The following is a 22,350-nucleotide window of genomic DNA, read 5'->3' on the forward strand; positions in this document are numbered from 1 at the left end:
GGATGTGGGCTTCTGTGCGTGAGTTAGATTACAAATTGCCAAAGCAGCTATTTGAAATTTCTTGGACATGAGGGATCCCATCCACTGTTCTCTTTTAATCAGCAGTAGCTAATTTGTACAGAATCAGAGTGGGCTGCCTGAGGGAGTATTCAACACTGGCAGAAGTTTAATGGCTGTGATCTTACATAAAGCCATGAGAAAAGGTTTAAAACTTTGGTATCCCAGTAAACCCAGAAGATTCTTGTCCATACGTGCTCAGATTCCCTCATGCTAGGCTGCAACTCAGATTCTATCAAACACGATAAAGGAGCATTCCCTCAGGCACATTTCTTTGGCAGTATGATGAGAACCCTTTCAGAATAGAGCGGTCCAAAATACCTGTGAAGAGATATGTGACAGGTTGATTTCTATCAGCAACTCCCGAAGAAGCTATATGCGCATTAGGCAGAATCATAGAATTTTAGAATGCTGACTGCCATTCAGCCCATTGTGTTTGTGCAGGCTCTCTGCATGCAGAAATAATTCACCAAGTGCCACTTCCTGCCTTTTCCCTCATCTTTGAAAATATTTTCATTTCAGATAACGATCCAATTCCCTTTTGAAGGCCATGATTGTGAATCTGCCTCCAATACATTCTTAGGCAGTACTGATCCTAACCACTCACTACGTAAAGAAAGGTTTCCCTCATATCATCATTGATTCTTCTACCAGTCACCTTAAATCTGTGCTTACTGGTTCTTGATTCTTCTGTCAATAGAAACAGATTCTCCTGATCTACTTTGTCTTGTCCTCTCATGATTTTGTATGTCCCTGGATCAATCTCCTCTCATTCTTCTCTTCTCCAAGGAAAACAGTCCCAGCTTCTCCAATCTGTCTTTATAACTGAAGTTTCTCATGCCGGGAACCATTCTTGTAAACCTCTTCTGCACCTTCTCTGATGCCTTCGCACCCTTCCTAATATTGGTATCCAGAACTGGACTCAATTTTTTGGTTGAGGATGAACCAGTGTTTTACGCCTTCCTTGCTTTTGAACTCTAAGTTCATATTTATAAATCTCAGAATCCCATCCACTTTATTAACTGCCACCTTCAATGATACGTACACACACCTCCTCCCACCACACTTCACCCCACTGAGCAACATGAATATGAAATTGGCTGAATTACAGGAAACAGGATGCTGTGATGAGCAGTTTTTTTTGGCTGCAGTAAGGTTTGTATTAGAGTTCACCAGGCACTGTGTGTTAGGACCTCTCCTCTGCTAGACTTTGGCGTATAGGGCGCAATTTCAAAGTTTGCAGATGACATGAAACACTGCTCCAGCGCCTCCTTTAGAAGTGTACTCTTTATGAGCGCCCGGAGGAAATCCACGCTGACGTGGGTGAATGTGCAAACTCCACACCAACAATCAACCCAAGGCTGGAATTGAACCTGGGTCCCTGGTGCTGTGAGGTAGCAGTGCTAACCACTGTGTCACCATGCCACCCCTAATTATAGTCTCCTTTCAATGCATTTGCTCACGTGTTGGCAGCTACTTCTTGTGTCAGTTAAAAGTGATATCTAGGGGCAAAATGGACATGAAAGAATTAAAAATGTTGCCAAATTCTTCACTTTAGTATACTTTGGAACACTGGTGGTATCAAAGAAAAGTATTCAGCCTACTCTCCTCCATTCTGAAAACACATTGATGGAAGTGAGTTATCCAGGTCATAATACTTTCTCAATGCTGAAAACCTAGAAACAGTTGCAGTCCAAAGGGTAATGTGGGTCCATATACTTAGTTATTAAAATATTTTGAATAGATGGAGAGTGTAACCTAAAAGGGGAATGGAGAACTCAACAGAAGACATGCTTGATTTATATGTGCTCATTTGACAATGCCTAGAGTACTGGAAGCAGTCCTGGATGCCACACGTTCTGAAGGATTTATTGGCCTTGGAGGGAATGCAACATAGATTTACCAGAATGACATCAGGGTGCCATGGGTTAAGTTACAGCAGAGATTAATAAACAAAAGTGTGTTCTTTGGAATTTAGAAGGTTGATTTGGCGATTTGATCAAAGTTTCCAAGATAATAAAGGGAATAGATAGGGCAGATCAGAGAGGAACTACTTTTGCTGGTTGGGAAGGCTAGGACTGGGAGGCATAGTCCAACAATTAGAACAACCAGACCTTTAAGGAGTGAATTTCACAAACACGTGTACCCACAAAGTGTGGTAAATGTTTAGAACTCTCTTCCACAAATGATGTTAAGGAGTTAGATCAGCTGTGATCTCATTGAATGGACAAGGCACAAAGGATTAAATTACTTAGTCATGTTGTGTTTCCATGTTGACTTAGGAAAGGTGCCCTGCAGAGCCTATGTGGTGGTCATTGCTTTTTTATACAGGATTACTGGCTGTCTTCTGAATATCACTGCTCTCTGGTGCACACCGAGGTCACTTTTACTGCTACTCCTCTTTTTCCGCCCAGGAAAGGCTGATAATAATAGCACTGAATGAAACCCGGTCCATCTCGCAAACCAACCTCTCATCCATTGACTCTGCCTACATTTGCCTTGGAAAAGCAGCCAGCATAATTAAGGACCCCACACACTCCAGAGATACTCTCTTCCACCTTCTTCCGTTGGGAAAAAGATACAAAAGTCTGAGGTCATGTACCAACTGACTCAAGGACAGCTTCTTCCCGAATGCCATTAGACTTTTGAATGGACCTACCTCATGCTAAGTTAATATTTCTCTACACCCTAGCTATGACTGTAACACTACATTCTACACTCTCTCCTGTCCTTCTGTATGTAGTATGCTTTGTCTGTATAGGGTGCAAGAAACAATATTTTTCACTTTATACTAATACATGCGACAATAATAAATCAAATCAAAATCAAATCAATGACGAGTGGAGGTTTCGCAAGTGAAGTAAAATCTTTCAGAGAAATAATCTGGAAATTGGAGGTGAAAGAGATGAAATTGTTCTAACCCTGCTCAGAGCTCTGGTTTAGACCTTGTCTGGAGCATTGCATTCAGTTCGAGGTACTGCACATCAAGAAGAATATATTTGTCTTGGAGGGTTTCCAGCAAAACAAATCACAGAATGATACTGAAGCTAAAAGGTTTAAATTATGAAGAGAGGTTTGTATTCTCTTGAATGTAGAAGATTAGGAGGTAATGTAATTGAGATAATTAAGGTGAACAGGTTAGATAGACAGGAAATATTTCTTCTGGTGGGTGTGTCCTGTGCAAAGGGACAAAGTCTGAAAATGAGAGTTTATGTAACGCCAATGAGCCTGTTACTCATCAACAATGAACTGTACATGTAAAGAACCATGAAGGTACTGTTCAGACCAAACACAAATCATCCCTTTTAAGATACAACGGGTGCATGATGCCATCATTGCTTTTTGGAAAGACATGACACGTCAAAATAAAAAGGCTATGTCACAAAGAAAATTTAGAGATATCATAGGTCACCGAACCCACCAGTCTTTGATGGTAGGTGCCAAGTTGGCTGTGACACCCACTTCTGCTTGTTAAAATCTTTGCTGCAGTGCTGATTTCATCATAGCACTACAACTTCTGAACATAGAATAGGCCCTGACCTGCCCGAAGGAGAGCCCCACCCTGCTGACCTTTTGATAAGGGGGCGACACAGTGGCACAGTGGTTAGCACTGCTGCTTCACAATGCCAGGGACCATAAGACCATAAGATCATAAGACATAGGAGCAGAATTAGGCCACTTGGCCCATTGAGTCTGCTCTGCCATTCAATCATGGCTGACTTTTTTCTCATCCCCATTCTCCTGCCTTTTCCCCATAACCCCTGATCCCCTTATCAATCAAGAACCTATTTATTATCTCTATCTTGAAGATACACAATGACTTGGCCTCCACAGTCTTCTGCGGCAAAGAGTTCCACAGATCCACCACTTTGGCTGAAGAAATTCCTCCTCATCTCTGTTTTAATGGAAACAGGGATAAGGAAGAACCTTTAGTCTGAGGTTGTGCCCTCTCGGGTTTGATTCCCGGTTTGGGTCACTGTCGGTGTGGAGTTTGCACATTCTCCCTGTTTCTGCGTGGGTTTCCTCCAGGTGCTCCGGTTTCCTCCCACAGTCCAAAGATATGCAGGATGGGTGGATTGGCCATGCTAAATTGCTCCTTAGAGTCAGGGGGACTAAGCAAGGTGAATGGAAATAAGGCCGGGTGGAATTGTGGTTGGTGCAGACTCGATGGGCTGAATGGCTTTTCTCTGTACTGTAGGATTCTAACACATGGATTCTATCACACGTAGAAGTGCCGTTAGGTGTAACCTGCTGAGAATGAGATGACAGCTGCCTCCAACTACCATTTCAATCCTCTTCCCCATCCAGCCATAAATAGATTATCTATATTTGAATCCATTCTACCAATGAATGCAGTTTCCATATTTTTGGCACTCAAGTCTCCCCAGCCAATGGAAACTATGTAAGGAAAGCTGACCGTTGTGAATTAGCTGGTGCAGTCATAGAGTGGGTGAAAGTCCAAGAGGAATATCCCATTTCCCACGTCTAATTCAGAAGATCAGCAAAATACTCAAAGCAAAGATTTTGCTCTGTCACAGGTACTACCAGAAGGACATGGAGACCCTAGAGAGAGTGCAGAGAAGGTTTACCAAGATGCTGCCTGATATGGAAGGACTGGGTTATGAGGGAAGATTGGGTAAACTGGGGCTCTTCTCCTTAGAAAGACGGAGATTAAGGGGGGATCTGATAGATGTGTATAAAATAATGAAGGGTATAGATAGAGTCAACAGTGGCAGGCTTTTTCCTAGATTGGAGACAAATATCACAAGGGGTTACGAGCTAAGGGTAAGGGGGTAGAAGTGTAATATGGATACTAGAGGGAGGTTTTTCACACAGAGGGTCATGGGGGTATGGAATGCCCAAGTAAGGTGGTGGAGGCAGGCACGCTGGACTTGTTTAAGGTTTACTTAGATAGGCACATGAGTGAAACAGGGATGGAGGGTTATAAGAGACGGTTTTAAAAAGGGTCAGAGCCTCGGGACGATACTGGAAATGTAATACTACATGTTAATGTTTTGTCTCTTTTAATCCGCAGGTGTGTCGGTCTACCTTGTTGTCTAACGAGGGGCATGCACACGGTGGGTCGTGCATGGGCTGCTCATGGATGTTTCGAGAGTGGCCTAGCACTTTGCATCGTGGTGTGTGCTTAAACCTGGACCAGCAGCTGGGCACCACAACAGCTCGGTGACTAGCACTGCTAGCTGTGCAGATACATGGATTTGGGCCTGTGTCTGTGGGAGTTTGCGCATTCTCCCTGTGGTTGTGTGGGTTTCCTCCGGGTGCTCCGGTTTCCTCCCACACCCCAAAGATGTGCTTTTAGGCTGATTGGTGTACCAAATTGACCCTACACTATTCTCCCCTGAATCTGGTTACAATAGGGGTACCATTCGCATACACGTGGGGCAGGGTAGGTGTAGGAAAATGCTTTGTTAAGATGGCGGCGCGGGCTCGTTGGGCCGAAGGGCCTGTTTCCCGTGCTGGGTTGTTCTTTGTTCTTTGTTTCCAACCCAGACAACTCGTGTTAGAAATGTTGAGTTCCCCAAGAACTTATATCAATTGTGTTCAAGACTCCGAAAGTCAAGTTAGTTGATTATTTATTGACCCAGCATGGTGGAGGAATGTTTAAATTCTTGGAGACCAGTGACTTCCCTATGGGCATTTCAATTCAATTTCCGCCAAATGTTTCTTTACACCCAACAACCACTAGATTTCGATTCGGGCAACACCTGATAATGTAACATTGCCTTCAACTCTCCCTTAAGGCCACATGCATAACAAAACTGAAATGTTTCACAGAAGGGTGTGGTGCATTATTGAGCCTTTAAATAAGTGAAATGGTGCACATTTGCTTCAAGGCTTTTGGATACATGCACAAAGAGCAGCTAATGAAGTTTCATAAAGCTTATGACCACTTTGTCAGGAATTTATATCTGATTTACACATTTGTGGGTTTTCTATTGCTTAATAACGTGGCAGAGCAGTTTCAACATGCACAATATGAAGTTTAGATATGAACTTAAAAGATGCTTGTTTGGAATAAAAGCTTCATAAATTGTTGCTATTGCTCTCAGAGCAGTGGGCAGTGGTCCTGTGCTGATTGTTTATTTGCTAATGCCCACATGCATTCCTTTGCTAGAAGCTGATTGCCTGCCTGACAGTTCCAGAGTTTTTCTCCTTCTGCTTTCAGATTTCCAGTGCTCCATTTTTCCCTTTCTATTTCAAAGAATATTCTGCAGCTGCTCCTGCTACTTTTGCTCTCATTCTTGGAGCGTTATGAGTGTTACCTTGAGCAAACATAGCATCAGCTAGTTGATTTTGCTGATCTTTCTTCCCATGTGCAGTATGTTGTGTTTGTCTGCATTAAATTTGACCTACTATTTTGCTCACATACTTGTTTTGTAGCTCATTTTTATAAATTTCTAAACTTCTTCCTGCAAGTCTACTGCATTTCAAATTTTAACTTTAATAACTTTGGACATTTTTGCAGTAAGTGTCTGGACCCGAGGTCATTAAAGTAAAATAGAAACAGTGGTTGGGTTGCAACATTAGTACTCAGTACTTAATCCCGTCCCCAGCATAACTCTTCTTAATGAAAACACATTGCTCTCTACTGTCCAGCCAGTTATTTACCCATTTCCAAGTTTTGCCTTGAGCTTCCACAGTTTCTGAATTAAATTATGCATCTTTTTGGGGATCTTTGTTAAATATCTAAATTCAACAGGGCCCTATTCTAGGGGCAGAATGGTGGGCTGGCAATTTTCACTCGAAGCTGCGCTGGTGCATGACTGCACAGAAATGACAGATCACATATGAGCAACTCTCTCTTTCCGATGCAGGCATACACACCAATATTAAAATGAATGTGCATAGAAACAGCAAACTGAAATTAGAATGAACATTAGTTGGCAGGTTTACTCCAGGAGATAACCATCCTAAATTCATCTTGGGGCCCCATTGAAATAAACCTGGCAAGTTGCAGGCATCACTTGGGGTTCCTGACTCAGATCACCCATTCATTATCCCCTTTGGGTTTTGACTGAGTTGATCTTCAAAGAACCAAAGAATGTCAATTTGCACAGAAACATGATATTTGGGAATATAGAACATAGAAGCAGCAGTAGGCCATTCAGTCCATCAAGCATGCTCCATCATTCAATATAGTTATAGCTGATCATCCACTTCAATGCCCTTTTCCCACATTATCCCCATATCTTTTTATGTATGACTCAAACAGTACATTCTGCACCCTCTCCTTTTCTTCCACCCTATGTACTCTATGAATGGTATGCTTTGTCTGTATAGTGCAGAAAAAAGAATACTTTTCACTGTATCCCAATACGTGCCATTAAGAAGTCAGTCAATTTCTTCAAGCATACCAAATGATTAAACTCCCAAAGCCCTGTGATGTAGAGAATTCCAAAGATTCACATCCCTCTGAGAAAAATTATTTCTCCTCATCTTGATCCCGAGTGTCCCCTTTCATTTGAAATTGTGTCCACTGGCTCTAGATTCCCTATGATGTGGATGTGCTGGCATTGGACTGGGGTACATACAGTAAGAAGTCTCACAATACCAGGTTAAATTCCAACCAGTTTATTTGATAGTAAATCCATAAGCTTTCGGAAAGCTTGTGCGTTTACTATCAAATAAACTGGTTGAACTTTAACCTGGTGTTCTGAAACTTCTTACTGTCTAGATTCCCTACACAGGGGAAACAGCTTACTTGCATCCACCCTGCCTATCCTTTTAAATATTTTGTAGGTTTCATTGAGATCACCTCTCATTCTTCTAAACTCTAGAAAATTCAGGCCCCGTTTCTCAATCTCTCTTCATAGGACAGTCCGGCCATTCTGGGAACAAGCCTGGTGAACGTTCGCTGCATCCCCTCTATGGCAATAATATCCTTCCATGGCGAGAAGACCCAAATTGCACACTGTTCTCCAGGTGCAGTCTAAGTAAGCTTCAATATAATTGAAGCAAGACTTCATTACTTCTATACTCAAAACCTCTTGCAATAGAGGCCATTAACCTTCCTAATTGCTTGCTTCCCCTGAATTTTAGCCTTTGGTGACTTATTGACAAGGGCACCAAGGTCCCTTTGGACATGCAAACTTTCTAATCTCTTACCATTTAAGAAATGTCTGTTCTGCCCAAGACTGCAAGAAACTACAAAAGGTTGTGAATGTAGCCCAATCCATCACGCAAACCAACCTCCCAGCTACTGTTTACACTTCCCGCTGCTTTGGAAAAGCAGCCAGCATAATTAAGGACCTCACATACCCAAGTCATACTCTCTTTCACCTTCTTCCATTGGGAAAAAGATACAAAAGTCTGAGGTCACGTACCAACCAACTCAAGAACAGCTTCTTCCCTACTGCCATCGGACTTTTGAATGGATCTACCTCACACTAAGTTGATCCTTCTCTACACCCTAGCTATGACTGTAACACTACATTCTGCACTCTCTCCTTTCCTTCTCTATGTACAGTATGCTTTGAATGTATTGCGGGCAAGAAACAATACTTTTCACTGTATACTAATACATGTGACAATAATAAATCAAATCAAAATCAAATCAAGTCAAATCAAAATACTCTGCACATCTGTTCCACCTGCCAAAGACAATAATTTCACATAATCTGTAACTAAATGCCTGTGTCAGTCCTGCCTTTGGCAATTATGAAGTGAAGTTGTTTGCCCCGAAGTATTTTGGATTCTTGTTCACATACAATGCAACTGATTACTATCAGTGATTTGCATGGAAGTAAGTGAGCTTTCTAGTCACACAAGTTCTGGAACATCATATTGTTTTTTAGTTGTTGAAGGTGATTTTATCAACTTCACTTGGGATTGGGGTAGAGCCAAGGCTGTGCCAGTCAGTGTACTGAGGAATGGAAGTCAGGGTAAAAGGCAATTTTTTCAGCTGAAAAGCAACAAAGCCTCTGGAGCAGATGGAATCCCTCCCATTATTCAGAAACACAGCAGAGATATGCTCTTGGAATGGCTGCACAAAATCATTTCCTTCATATTGGAAGAGGGGTTCAAGTCATAGGATTGCAGGGACGCTGTAGTTGTGACTGTGATCAAGAAGGGAGTCAAGTCTGACAGTGGTAACCACAAACATAAGAACAAGGAGAAGGAGTAGGCCATTCAGTCCCTCTACAGTGACTACTTCCCACTCTCTGCATCAGGGAAGGTCATTGCAAGGATCATTGCAAGGATTAAGGGTTATGGGGAGAAAGCAGGAAAGTGGAACTGATCCACTTCAGATCAGCCATGATCTTATTGAATGGCGGGGCAGGTTCGAAGGGCTAGATGGCCTACTCTTGCTCCTATTTCTTATGTTCTTAAGGATCCTTCTCAATCATCTTCTCTCAGTAGCTACTGAGCTCCTGCCAGAGCGACGACACAGCTTTTGCCCGTCAAGAGGCATGACAGATGTGATTTTCACAGTGCAGAGAATTCAAGAAAAGTGGAAGGAGCAGCACAGCTGTACATGGCTTTGTTCAATCTTGTGAAAGCCTTTGACTGCCAACAATGGAGCCTAGTGGAGTATCCTCCTCGAACTTAACCGCCCTCAGAAATTTGTCACCCTACTCCAGGGTTAATTGCATGTCGTAATCAAGCCCAATGGAACCCACACAGATTCCATCTCAGTAAAGCCGAGGGTGAAATAAGGTTGACTGACTCTCTTCTCCATCTTCACTGCAATACTGTACCCCACCTCCAGCAAATTGCCCACAGACACAGGGATGACTTACAGAGCAGGTGGGAGGCCATTAAACTTCCTCCGTCTTCAATCCAAAACCTTCACTTCAGGCTCAATCATTGAGGTGCCACATGTAAACAGCAATTGTGCACTCACTCATGCTGCAAATCTAGTACAAACAGGAAAAACAGTAGTTTAGACAAAACTGTTGGAGGAATATTTTCCATCAGGCCCCTGAGAGAGAATAAGGAAGAAACCCAGCTATTTGGGGGACGGCTGAACTAAATGTTTGTTGAATGAGTGCCTCTCTAACCCTAACGCTCCTACAGGTTCTGCAGTGCTGCATCCTTGTTCTCACCCTCCGACTGCCTGGCTTCCCAATCTTCCTCTGAGGTCTGTGCACCTCCTGGTCTAGTGGTTCCTCCTTGCAAGAGTTAGATAATGCAGAGCACAACACACAATGACTGATTGACACACAATATTGCAAAGCCCTCTCAGAATGATCCAGGAACCTCATTTAAAACAAACCTATTGTCCTCTCCACTTATGCCCTTGTGGAGGCATAACAGTGATTTTATCTGTCCTCCCTCCGCCTCTTTCCTAGGATGCCTGAGAGCATCATGAGCCATATTTTCAACGATACCCCTTGTCACCAAGCAACCATCCATCAGGGTGAGCTTGAACCATGAACGATGTTGACACGTGCAAGTGACGCAGTGAATAGGCATCATGACAGCTGCCAGGGTAGTTCGCACCAACTTGCAGAAGCTAAGTCCAGTGGTTGCACATGATCAGAACAAGCTCCTTCCTATTGGTAAAGGTGCCCGGCTAACCAGCTGGCACCTTGATGGCCACATGGCTGCATTTGATGGTGCCCTGCTTGTGGGAAAACCCTACAACAGCCACGAAGCCTCTGGTTCGCTCAGCCTGGTTGGCTCGGTTCGTCTTGAAATGGATGATTTAGCTTACCCACCTGAACACAGCTGACTGATAAACTCCACAAAGATCATCCACCGAGCTCTGAAAAGAGCCAGAGGCCTGAAAGCTAAATACTACAGTGACCTTCAGAGCAAAAGCATTGTGTGTCCAAGCACACAATTGGTGGCTTTCTCCAGTCCAATCATCCAGCACAAGGAAGTGACAGCTTCCCTTGAAAGGCGGAGCTTCCTGTGGCACTGGACCTTGGTCATGTCCAGGTAATTGGACTGCTGCTTGTACACCTTGCCAGCTGGATAATGGCATCTTCTGCAGGCCTGTCCTCCTTACCCTCCCTGTTGGCCCAGCACACACTGTGTCTGCGCCTGTGTCTCTTCTCCAGAAAGTCTCTCCCTGAGACAATCCCTGCATCCACTGACCTCCCTTCTCTCCAACCCCTCTCTTCATCCTCAGAGTAAACAATATCCATCTGCTGCTGTGTAGATTGGGCTGAGCTGTGCACTATTAGTGCCATTGGGTTGAAATTCACAGACAGACCTTACAAGACTAAAGAGCCCCAAAGAGCCCAAAAAAGGTGCACAAACCTCATACTAGAAAGCATTGAAAATGGTCGCAGATCTTTAATTTAACTCCACACTAAACTCTCACTTCTTCCTATCGACTCAGCCTGCTTTTGCTCCTGCCTCCTCTTATCCTTTGTTTGAATGGCAAGTTGGCAAAAATGGATTGGCCCATGTGCCAAACTAAAGATTGCAAGGGCAACGTATAATTCAATTCAATTGGACATTTAATCCCCTTAACTAACTACTTAGCTGTTGGTGGGTGCACAACTGACTCCGGCTCGCACCAGTAACTGAAATATCACCTGACTGCACAATGATGTTGGGAAATGTGCTTGATGTCTTCTTGCTTGATTTTGTGTGGTTCTGGGTCATGAACGTATCCACCCACAATGTGTCAAATGCTGACCATTGCTGCATTCTTTTGGTATGGTTATAAAAGCACTGAAAATCATAGAATCCTACAGTGCAGATGGAGGCCATTCAGCCCATGGAGTTTGCACCGATAACAATCCCACCCCGGGCCCACTTCTATAACCCTATTATGTTTACTCTGCTAATCCCCTGACACTAGGGTCAATTTAACACAGCCAATCAACTTAACATCTTTCGACTGTGGGACGAAACTGGAGCATCTGGAGGAAACCTATGCAGACAAGGGCAGAACGTGCAAACTCTACACAGACAGCGATCCAAGGCTGGAATTGAAACCAAGTTCCCGGGGCTGTGAGGCAGCAGCGCTAACCACAGTGTCACCATGCCGCCCCTCATCGGAATCTATTTGGCTGTTCTGCTTTCTGATGAGAAAGTTTACCTCCCTTTAGAATCTTTCGAATATATAGGCATTTTCCAGTAAGTTTAATAAATATCAAATTCCTAGCCTTTTGTTTGGAAGTTTGCAGGGCTGCAATAACAAAGCCCTACAGATCCAGATGTTGTTTTTGTTTTAATCTAGCATTTTCCAAAGAATCAAACCCCTGATCTTATCTGCTGTTGTTTTCCTAGCAACTTGAAAACAGTCCAGCAGTGCCTGACTGTGAAGGTGCCTCTAATTCGTTAATCATCCAATAAATGAGTGTACATTTGATTTGTGCCAGCACTTGCACAAGATATAGCTTGCTTACTCACTCTTGCCTGAGAAAAAGCGTCTGCTGTATAATAAAGAATAAAGAACAAAGAACAAAAACAGCCCGGGAAACAGGCCCTTTGGCCCAACGAGCCCGCGCCGCCATTTTGACATTACCAGTCCCCCCTCCACCCATGACCCTTATCTATGCTTGTGGCATTTCACATTGAGGGAAAACTAATTTAGGGACAATTTATTACCTCCAGTCAGCCTAAGAGCACATCTTTGGGGTGTGGGAGGAAACTGGAGCACCTGGAGAAAACCCACGCAAGCACGGGGAGAATGCGCAAACTCCCACAGACACTGGCCCAAATCCATGTGTCTGCACAGCAATCAGTGATAGTCACTGAGCTGTCGTGTTGCCCAGCATCTGGTCCAGTTTAAGCACACACTAACAACATGTAGTACTAGGCTATTCTCGAACATCCAAGAGCAGCTCTTGAACGACCCATCACGTGTATGCCCCTCGTTGGACAACAAGACGACTTAAAACCTGTGAATTAAAAGAGAAAAACAATAGTATCATTCCACATCGTTAAACATTACCAGGGATGTCCCAAGGCTAATGAACCTTATTTAAGACAATCTCCTATATCCACCCATCTCCAACCCACTCATGTGCCTGTCTAAGTAACTCTTAAACAACTCCAGTGTGCCTGCCTCCACCACCTTACTTGGCAGAGCATTCCATGCCCCCACTACCCTCTGTGTGAAAAACCTCCCTCTAATATCCGTGTTATACCTCTCCCCCGTCACCCTAAGCCCGTGGCCCCTCGTACTGTGCATTTCTAACATAGGAAATAGCTTACCACTGTTTAGTCTATCTATACCCTTCATAATCTTTCATACCTCTATTAGATCTCCCCTCAGTCACCGTCTTTCAAGGGAAAACAGCCCCAATTTGCTCAATCTTTCCTCATAACCCAGTCCTTCCATACCAGGCAGCATCCTGGTAAACCTCCTCTGCACTCTCTCCAGGGTCTCCAGATCTTTCCGGTAGTAAGGTGACCAGAACTGGATGCAGTACTCCAAATGCGGCCGAACCAACGTTCTATACAACTGCAACATTAGACTCCAGCTCTTATATTCTATATCCCGTCCTATAAAGGCTAACATACCATAAGCTTTCTTCACAGCCTTCTCCACTTGTACTGCCACCTTCAAAGACTTGTGCACTTGCACCCCCAGGTCCCGCTGCGTTTCTATACTCTTTATAGGTCAACCCTTTATCATATAACTCCCCCCTACATTATTCCGGCCAAAATGCATCACCTCACATTTATCCAGATTAAACTCCATTTGCCATATATCTCCCCAATATACCAGCCTGTCTATATCCCGTTGTATTGCCAGACACTGCTCCTCACTGCCCGCCAATCCAGCCATCTTAGTGTCATCTGCAAATTTGCTGATCACACCACTTACTCCCTCTTCCAAGTCATTTATATACACTACAAAGAGAAGAGGTCCCAGTACTGAGCCCTGCGGCACACCACTAGTGACAGCCCTCCAGCTAGAAAAGGACCCCTCCACTACTACTCTCTGTCTCCTCTTACCAAGTCAGTTCTCAACCCATCTAGATACGTGGCCTTGTATTCCATGAGCCTTAATCTTTTCAACCAACCTACCATGAGGGACTTTGTCAAATGCCTTACTGAAATCCATATAGACGACATCAACGGCTCATCCTTCGTCGACCATTTTTGTCACCTCCTCAAAAAATTCTACCAGATTTGTAAGGCAAGACTTCCCCTTTACAAAGCCATTCTGCGTATCCCTAATCAGATCGCAATGCTGTAAGTGCTCATACTTCCTATTCCTAAGAATCCTCTCCATCAACTTGCCTACCACTGATGTCAAACTCACCGGCCTATAGTTACCAGGGTTATCCCTCCTACCCTTTTTAAACAACGGTACCACGTTCGCTATCCTCCAGTCCTCTGGGACCTCACCTGTGTCCAAAGAAGAGACAAAGATTTGTGTCAGAGGCCCAGCAATTTCATCTCTCACCTCCCTAAGCAGCCTAGGATAAATGACATCAGGCCCCGGAGATTTATCAGTTTTAATGCTACCTAAAAGCCCGAACACTTCTTCCCTCATAATGGATAGTTCCTTCAATTGGTCTACAGCTCCCTCGAAGACTGTACCAGACATCAAGCCCCTCTCCTTCGTGAATACCGACGCAAAGTATTCATTCAGGATCTCCCCCATTCCCTCGGACCCTAAGCACAATTCCCCTCCTCTGTCCCTGAGAGAACCGATTTTTCCTCTAGCCACCCTTTTGTTCCTGACATAGGAGTAAAACGCCTTTGGATTTTCCTTAATCCTACCTGCCAAAGCCATTTCATGCCCCCTTTTTGCCCTCCTAACTCCCCTTTTGAGATCCCTCCTACTCTCTCTGTATTCCTCCAACGCTCTCTCCGTTCCCAGTTGCTTAGACCTAACATACGCCTCTCGTTTCTTCCTGACCAAGTCCTCAATATCTCTAGTCATCCACAGCTCTCTAATCCTACCTTTCCCATCCTTCCTCTTAACCAGCGCATGTCTTTCCTGCAACCATTTCAGTTTTCCCTTGAAAGACTCCCACATGTCTAATGTGGACTTGCCTTCCAACAGTCTATCCCAGTCTGTATCCCTGAGCTCCTGCCTAATCCGGCTGTATCTAGTCTTCCCCCAATTTAGCACCCTCCCTTTAGGACAGCACTCATCTTTTTCCATTAGTACCCTAAAGTAGACATAGTTGTGGTCACTGTTAGCCACATGTTCACCTACTGCAATCTCAACCACCTGACCCGGCTGGCAAATGTTGGCATTTGCACTAGATAAAAACATTTCATAGCACACATAAAGCACACAGATGGCTTATTTTATTGATTTTTTAATAGGAAAACCAGTATCGTGGGCAACAATTACAATTGTTTGTAATTTTTATTAATGATCTGGATGAGGGTATAGTTGGGTGGATTAGTAAATTTGCTGATGACACCAAAGTTGGAGGTGTGGTAGATTGTGAGGAAGGGTGTCATAGTCTGCAGGGAGACTTAGATAGGTTGCAGAGCTGGGCCGAGAGGTGGCGGATGGAATTTAATGCGGAGAAGTGTGAGGTAATTCACTTTGGTAGGAGCAACAGATATGTCGAGTATAGGGCTAACGGGAGGACTTTGAATAGTGTGGATGAACAGAGGGATCTAGGTGTGTGTGTACATAGATCCCTGAAAGTTGAGAATCAAGTAGATAAGGTTGTTAAGAAGGCGTACGGTGTCTTGGCGTTTATTGGTAGGGGGATTGAATTTAGGAGTCGCAGTGTAATGTTGCAACTGTACACTACTCTAGTGCGGCCGCACTTGGAGTACTGTGTGCAGTTCTGGTCCCCGCATTACAAGAAGGATGTGGAGGCGTTGGAGAGGGTGCAGAGGAGGTTTACTAGGATGTTGCCTGGTATGGTGGGGAGGTCCTATGAGGAGAGACTGAGGGATTTAGGGTTGTTTTCGTTGGAAAGAAGGCGGCTAAGAGGGGATCTTATTGAAACATATAAGATGATTAGAGGTTTAGATAGGGTGGATAGTGATAGCCTTTTTCCTCGGATGGAGAAAGCTAGCACGAGGGGGCATGGCTTTAAATTAAGGGGGGGTAGCTACAGGACGGATGTCAGGGGTAGGTTCTTTACCCAGCGGGTGGTGAGGGATTGGAATGCCCTGCCTGCTGCAGTTGTAAATGCGTCTAGTTTGGGGGCGTTTAAGAGATCTCTGGATAGGTTTATGGACGAAAAGGGATTGGTATAGGCTAGTGGGTCATTGTTTTTGTAACTGGTCGGCGCAACATCGTGGGCCGAAGGGCCTGTTCTGCGCTGTAATGTTCTATGTTCTATGTTAATCCCTGTTCAAAGTGACATACAGTCCAAGGGGTCTGTCGAAGCAATGACTGATGCCACTCTGGGTTCTTTTTGCGGGAGAAATTTCTAACAATCACACAAAACAGGAGCAGAAGTAGACCATTTGGCCCCTCGAGTCTGTTCTGACATTCAGTAAGATCATGGCTGAATCTGTTTATGTTGAGTTCATCATCTACCTGCGATAACCTCTTGATTTTTCATGGTATAAGCAGATTGAAATTGCTAAGTTATTTCTCCAGAGTTCTGCCAATCTAAACTAAATTAAAATACAAGATTGAAAGGTCACAGACCTAAAATACAAACTGTTTTGCTCTCCAGAGGACGCCTAATGTGCTAAGTGTTTCCAGCATTTTGTGTATGTTGTCTTTGCATTCTTGTTTCATTCACTGTCAGTTCTCTTCCAGAAATGTCTCTCTTGAAGAAGTTCTGCTCTTCTCCCCAACAACTCTCGAGTTCTACTTGGTTCACCCTCATTACTGTTTAGTTTCCTTTTCATGTTTGACCAGGTATCTATTCAAATCTGCTCTCACAGCCATATCTCCTTCAGCAACTGTCTCCAGTTCAAATTTCATTCCAACTGAAATTTCACTCTTCCTGATTCAGATCCATCCAGGATTACAGATACATGAAAATTAGGAACAGGAAAAGGCCATTTGGCACCTCAGGTCTGCTCTATTCAAAAAGATTGACTCACTTGTTAGTCAATAGGGGATGGAGGCGTAGAGGAACTGGACATCCGGGGTGAAAAGGAGATGGTTAGGGCCAAGCAATAGGAAACTGCTGACGTGACATAAGGCATCAGAAGAGTCATGGATGGAAGTAAGAAGACACAGGACAAGGGAAAAAAAAATGGAGTTGATGTGAAAAGAAATTAGTTTATTGGAGCAGGAACAGGTTGAAATGCTGGGTCTAGCAGGGCAGTCCTGTTTGTGGTTCTTGAAAAGGAAGTGGAAGCAGGTCGCTTGTGTTGGATGATATTGGAGGCTGTAAAGAGAAGATCAAAGGAGAGGGAGTCAGTGATTGTCCTGAAAATGATGGTTTAATGTTTGGTCATACTGTCACGTCCCAAGGGGACGTAAGAGGAAGTATCAGAAAGTTGGCATTTGGTCTCTTCAAAGGCAGGCAGCATCAGCACCACCTTTGTCAGCAGGTTAAATGATAATGTTAAAGTTGGGCCTTGGAGAACGAGTACCATCAGTTCAGAGAGAATAACAGAGCAGGGTTAGAGTGAGGGGAATAGTGAAATTGAGGCTGCTAATGCTGTGGCAACAGGTATCAATGAAAAAATCATGTAAAGGGAAGAGGTGAGCGAGCAGGGTCCAGTTTCATGTTGAGCTGAAAATTAACTGAGGTGTGGGTGGAAGGAGATGAATCGAAGAGTTTTGTTGAAGATTGTCATTCACAGTCAGTGTCAGAGGTCAGAGGGTGATTTGAATACATGACAAGGGGTTAGATGGGGTGGAGTCAGAGGGAAGGAAAGGGGAAGAAGGATCTGAATTAAGCCAGCAATTCTGAAAGGAAGATAAAAGTTTTTATTCAGCAACAGAAGAAGCATATAATTCAATGAATCTGTGGAGCAGGGCAGCTTTGAGGTGGTGCCTGTTGGTGCTGCTTAACAGAGACGTCAAAAGTGAGCATGAGGGGGCACATGGTGCAGCAAGAATAGAAGTTTGAGCAATTCTAAGAAATTTATTTATTAGTCACAAGTAAGACTTACATTAACACTGCAATGAAGTTACTGTGAAATTCCCCTGGTCGCCACACTCTGGTGCCTGTTCGGGTCAATGCACCTAACCAATTCTGACTGTCCAGGAGTTGGCAGAGAGGCAGACTTGCTTGGGTTCTGCAGAGGAGAAGAAAAAGCAAGACACTGGCTTAGTGCCTTCACCTATATAGAGAGGTTAGAGAGTTAGGGGCAGAGGGTGGACCTGTGGAGAAGATAGAATGAGAAATAGGCTCAAGGACCTTCAAATACCGAAAGGAACCCTCCCCCCTCTGTATTGGTTGCACTTTAGGCTTTTTTTTAACTTTCCTTAGGCCTGAAAGCAGCCTAAAATATCTAACCCTTCAGTTACCAGCATTTTGTTAGATTTTAAGAAGGCAAAAGATTAAGATTTATTCTCTTAAACTCCCACACTTACGTCAACTCTCAGTGTTTCACTCACTGCAACTTGCACTCATCACTCACCCAGTAACAGTCCCTGACGTCCACCACCCAACCCCTAACATACTGCACCCTACCTTCCAATCATGTCAATCGCACACACTTTTTTCCACACCTCTGAAAACTTACAGCTATTCAGCTAGGGCAGGCGTATCAGGGTGGAGGAGGAAAAACACATTATTAAAATGGCGGCGCAGGCTCGTTGGGCTGAAGGGCCTGTTTCCCATGCTGTGTTGTTCTTTGTTCTTTGTATCACCTGACCAAACTGACATTCAGGACTGAGTATACCTTGCCCCTGGATGGGGGTTGGAGATGGGGAAACAGGAACGCTGTTTGGTCTTGCTCCCTGAAATGTCCCCAGTTGTTCAACCACTGCAACCTCTGGTGCAAAGGCAGCAGGGTGACCAGACATACCTTACAGCCACCAGTTCAGACACTGGCACTGCATTAACATTACTGAGTGGGTTTTGAGTTGGGATCCACTTCACCCTGGTTTGAGGCACCAGGTCTTCATCAAAGAGATGAAAGAGACAATCTTCTGAGCACTGCTACTGATTCTCCCAGTCTGGACTAGTGCTCCCACAAGAGCCTCTTGGTCAGGGCCTCCTTCACCTTTTCCATGCAGCAGTTCCTCTCTATGCCTCCTCCTCTTCATGCCCTGCTCCTCTTGCAGAACAAGTGACACTGCTACTCCTGCATGCAGATCTGAAATGAAAAGAGAAATACTCTGAGTGCATGGCAGCATCATGGAGAGGGAAACAATGGTTGGAATCAAACGAGGGTGATCATAGAAGCAGGAAGGCTGGTAAAATGGTGTGAGGAATATCAGGGTACCCAATGCCATTTTGGTATTAGCAGGACTGTTTATTTATTGGCTGTCCACTGAAAGGCCAATTAAGCCAATTAAGGGTCATTTCTTACCACTGCAGGTGTTTTGACCACATTAAGAGGGCTCACCATCACATTGGGATGACCACTCTGTGAAAGCTGGAGCACTCTCAGCAGGGTTTAAGCTGGACCTCCAGTTTTTTTAATGAATGTTTTTATTGAGATTTTCCATTTTCCATTTTACCACAAGACACAACAAATCCCCAAAATCTGGTACAGTATGGCGTGATCACCACTTCACAAATACATACAGAAAGGACCATCAAATACGCATACAAATGGTTCAGATTATTAATCATTGTAGACATGTCTCCTTTCATAAGGATAATGGAAGAATGCCAGAAAGAGTGAGGGAATCTCAGAATAACGGGATGAAGCCATGAGCACATGCACCACTGTGCACGCCCTCCTCCACAGGACAGAGCTGCATAATACATGGGATCGCTTATGGACAAAACCAGGTGGGACCTAACTCAGCATCCCAAGACATCTGAGCAATGAAAGGATACCCCAGAAAAGGGGGAAAATCAGGATACTGACATCGGTAAAAGACATGTCGTGCCAGTGAACACTCCTGTTTACAGGAGTTAGTAAGCCAAGTATTCTTACACCACGCTAAGGCTCGCAACACAACTACCTCACTCCTCTCCAGCCATATCAGAGGGACTGGTCAGACTCCAACATCACCGGAAAATTTAAACCATTTTCCACCAAGGAAACACTATCGACAAGGAGGAGAAAAATCATCAAGACATCCACCAATAGGATACCTTGGGGAGGGGTACAACCTCCACCTCCTGACAAGATAAGGGAAGCCCTCTGGAATTAAATATAACCAATCAGAGCCTGTATCAGCACCATACATACCCAGATAAAGAAAAGAAACCCCAGAGAGAGTGAGAATTACCAGGATTAGTCAATAGGCGCCAGATCTGATCTAGGAGTGTCCACTTTCACAGGATACCAGGAAGTGAACAGCATAAACCAATAAGAAACAGGAGAAGTCTCCCCCAGTCCCCACTCCCCTACCCCCAAACAGGAGAGCCCAAGCTTCAAGAAGGAGGACAGCCTGGAAGACCCCATATAAGATCACATGAAGGATGGCGAGCTACTCTTCCATCTAGCCTAATCTCCAACAGAAGAAAGATTGAACTGAGGTACCTAGATTCACACTCAGGCCCTGCAGTCAGCAGGATTCTACATCCCCAGGGGAACTAAGTCTCAAGAAGGAGAGTAGTACAGAAGCCCCCAAAAGGGGCATCTTGGGAGAGGATGGCCTATTTCCCCACCCAACATACCCTCCACGTGGCCTAGATAAATAGAGTTACAACTGTTCTAATCTCTTCAATTGAGCTAAACTAAGATCAACAACACCCTATCCCTCAGCATGCCAGAGGTGCCACTTAGCCCTGCCATCAACGAGATTCCACCAATTTCCCCTCATCAAAGGAACCCTAACAACAAGGCGATAAGCTCCCGATACATTCCATGAGCCAAGTAATCAAATAATCATTGTCACTACCCACACAAGTAAATATAGAAGTGCAACCCCAGAAAGGCTAGATATCCAAGGATTAGCCAACCACACCTTGACACTGGTGGAGCACTTTCATAAACACTTTCTCACATCAGTGAATCTTATGAGTATTAAGGTAAGTTATTTGCAGTTTGTAGTTGCATTCACAAGAGGTAACACTCATTTCACTCCAATCTGGATTTACATCCGAGGGAACAGCATGCCAATCCACTGGAGGAGGTAATTGCCACAATTGGTACATTTTTATATTTAGCATTCACACTTTTGTGAATTTTCTCTGGAGAACTCTTAAGCATAATAAATAGTAACAGCTTATTTCTAACTTGGGCAATTCTCAGTAGGTGTTATAGCAGATCATTAACGATATCTGTCACTTGCAGTTAGATACAAAAAGGCTTAGTTTCAATTTTACATCCGGAAGTTTAATATTTCCCTATTTTTGTTTTATTCATTCAGGGAATGTGAGCATCATTGGCAAGACCAATATTTGTTGCTCAAACATAAATGCCCTGGTGAAGTTTGGACTGCTGAGCCCACGTAACATTGGTACACCACAGCACTGTTAGAAAGGAAGTTCTGGATTTTATGACCCAACAACAGTGAAGACACAGCAATTTATTTCTAAGTTGGGCTATGGAAGGTACTATCGAAGGCATCTTGACCTTCAAACAGCTTGTCTAGGAGCATGGCTAGTGTTGTGTTCTATGCCTCAGAGATATCTAGAGATGAGATACCAAGTTTTATGTCTGCCAGAGTTTATTCAAAATGTCTGCTGTGATGCCTGCAAATGCTTGCTTCACTGTTGTTTCCTTTTCTCAGTTGTCAAACCAAGACTTAACTCATCATAAACAGAGGATCATAAACAGAAAAACAGATACCAGACATACATAATTAAACACTGAGCCACCACAGGCACAATATTACCGGCTCGCCACACATAAGAACACAAGAAATAGGAGCAGGAGTAGGCCATCTAACCCTTCGAGTCTGCCCCGCCATTCAATAAGATGATGGCTGATCTGAAGTGGATCAGTTCCACTTTCCCGCTTTCTCCCCATAACCCTTAATTCCCTTGTCTATCAAAAACCTATCTACCCGTGACTTAAATATATTTAGCAAAGTTAACCAATGTTACCCACCAATTGGCACTGCGAGCTGGTAAGAACATAAGAACATAAGAACATAAGAAATAGGAGCAGAAGTAGGCCATCTGGCCCTTCGAGCCTGCCCCGCCATTCAATAAGATCATGGCTGATCTGTCGTGGCTCAGTTCCACTTTCCCGCCCTCTCCCCATAACCCTTAATCCCTTCTCTTATCAAAAACCCATCAACCCGCTTCTTAAAAATATTTAGCGAGGCAGCCTCCACCACTTCAACGGGCAGAGAATTCCAGAGATTCACCACCCTTTGAGTGAAGAAGTTCCTCCTCAACTCCGTTCTGAACCGCCCCCCCTTTATCTTGAGGCTGTGCCCCCTAGTCC

This window comes from Carcharhinus amblyrhynchos, chromosome 1, assembly GCF_965287045.1.
Source record: "Carcharhinus amblyrhynchos chromosome 1, sCarAmb.v2.hapA, whole genome shotgun sequence".
In the NCBI taxonomy this organism is placed as follows: domain Eukaryota; kingdom Metazoa; phylum Chordata; class Chondrichthyes; order Carcharhiniformes; family Carcharhinidae; genus Carcharhinus; species Carcharhinus amblyrhynchos.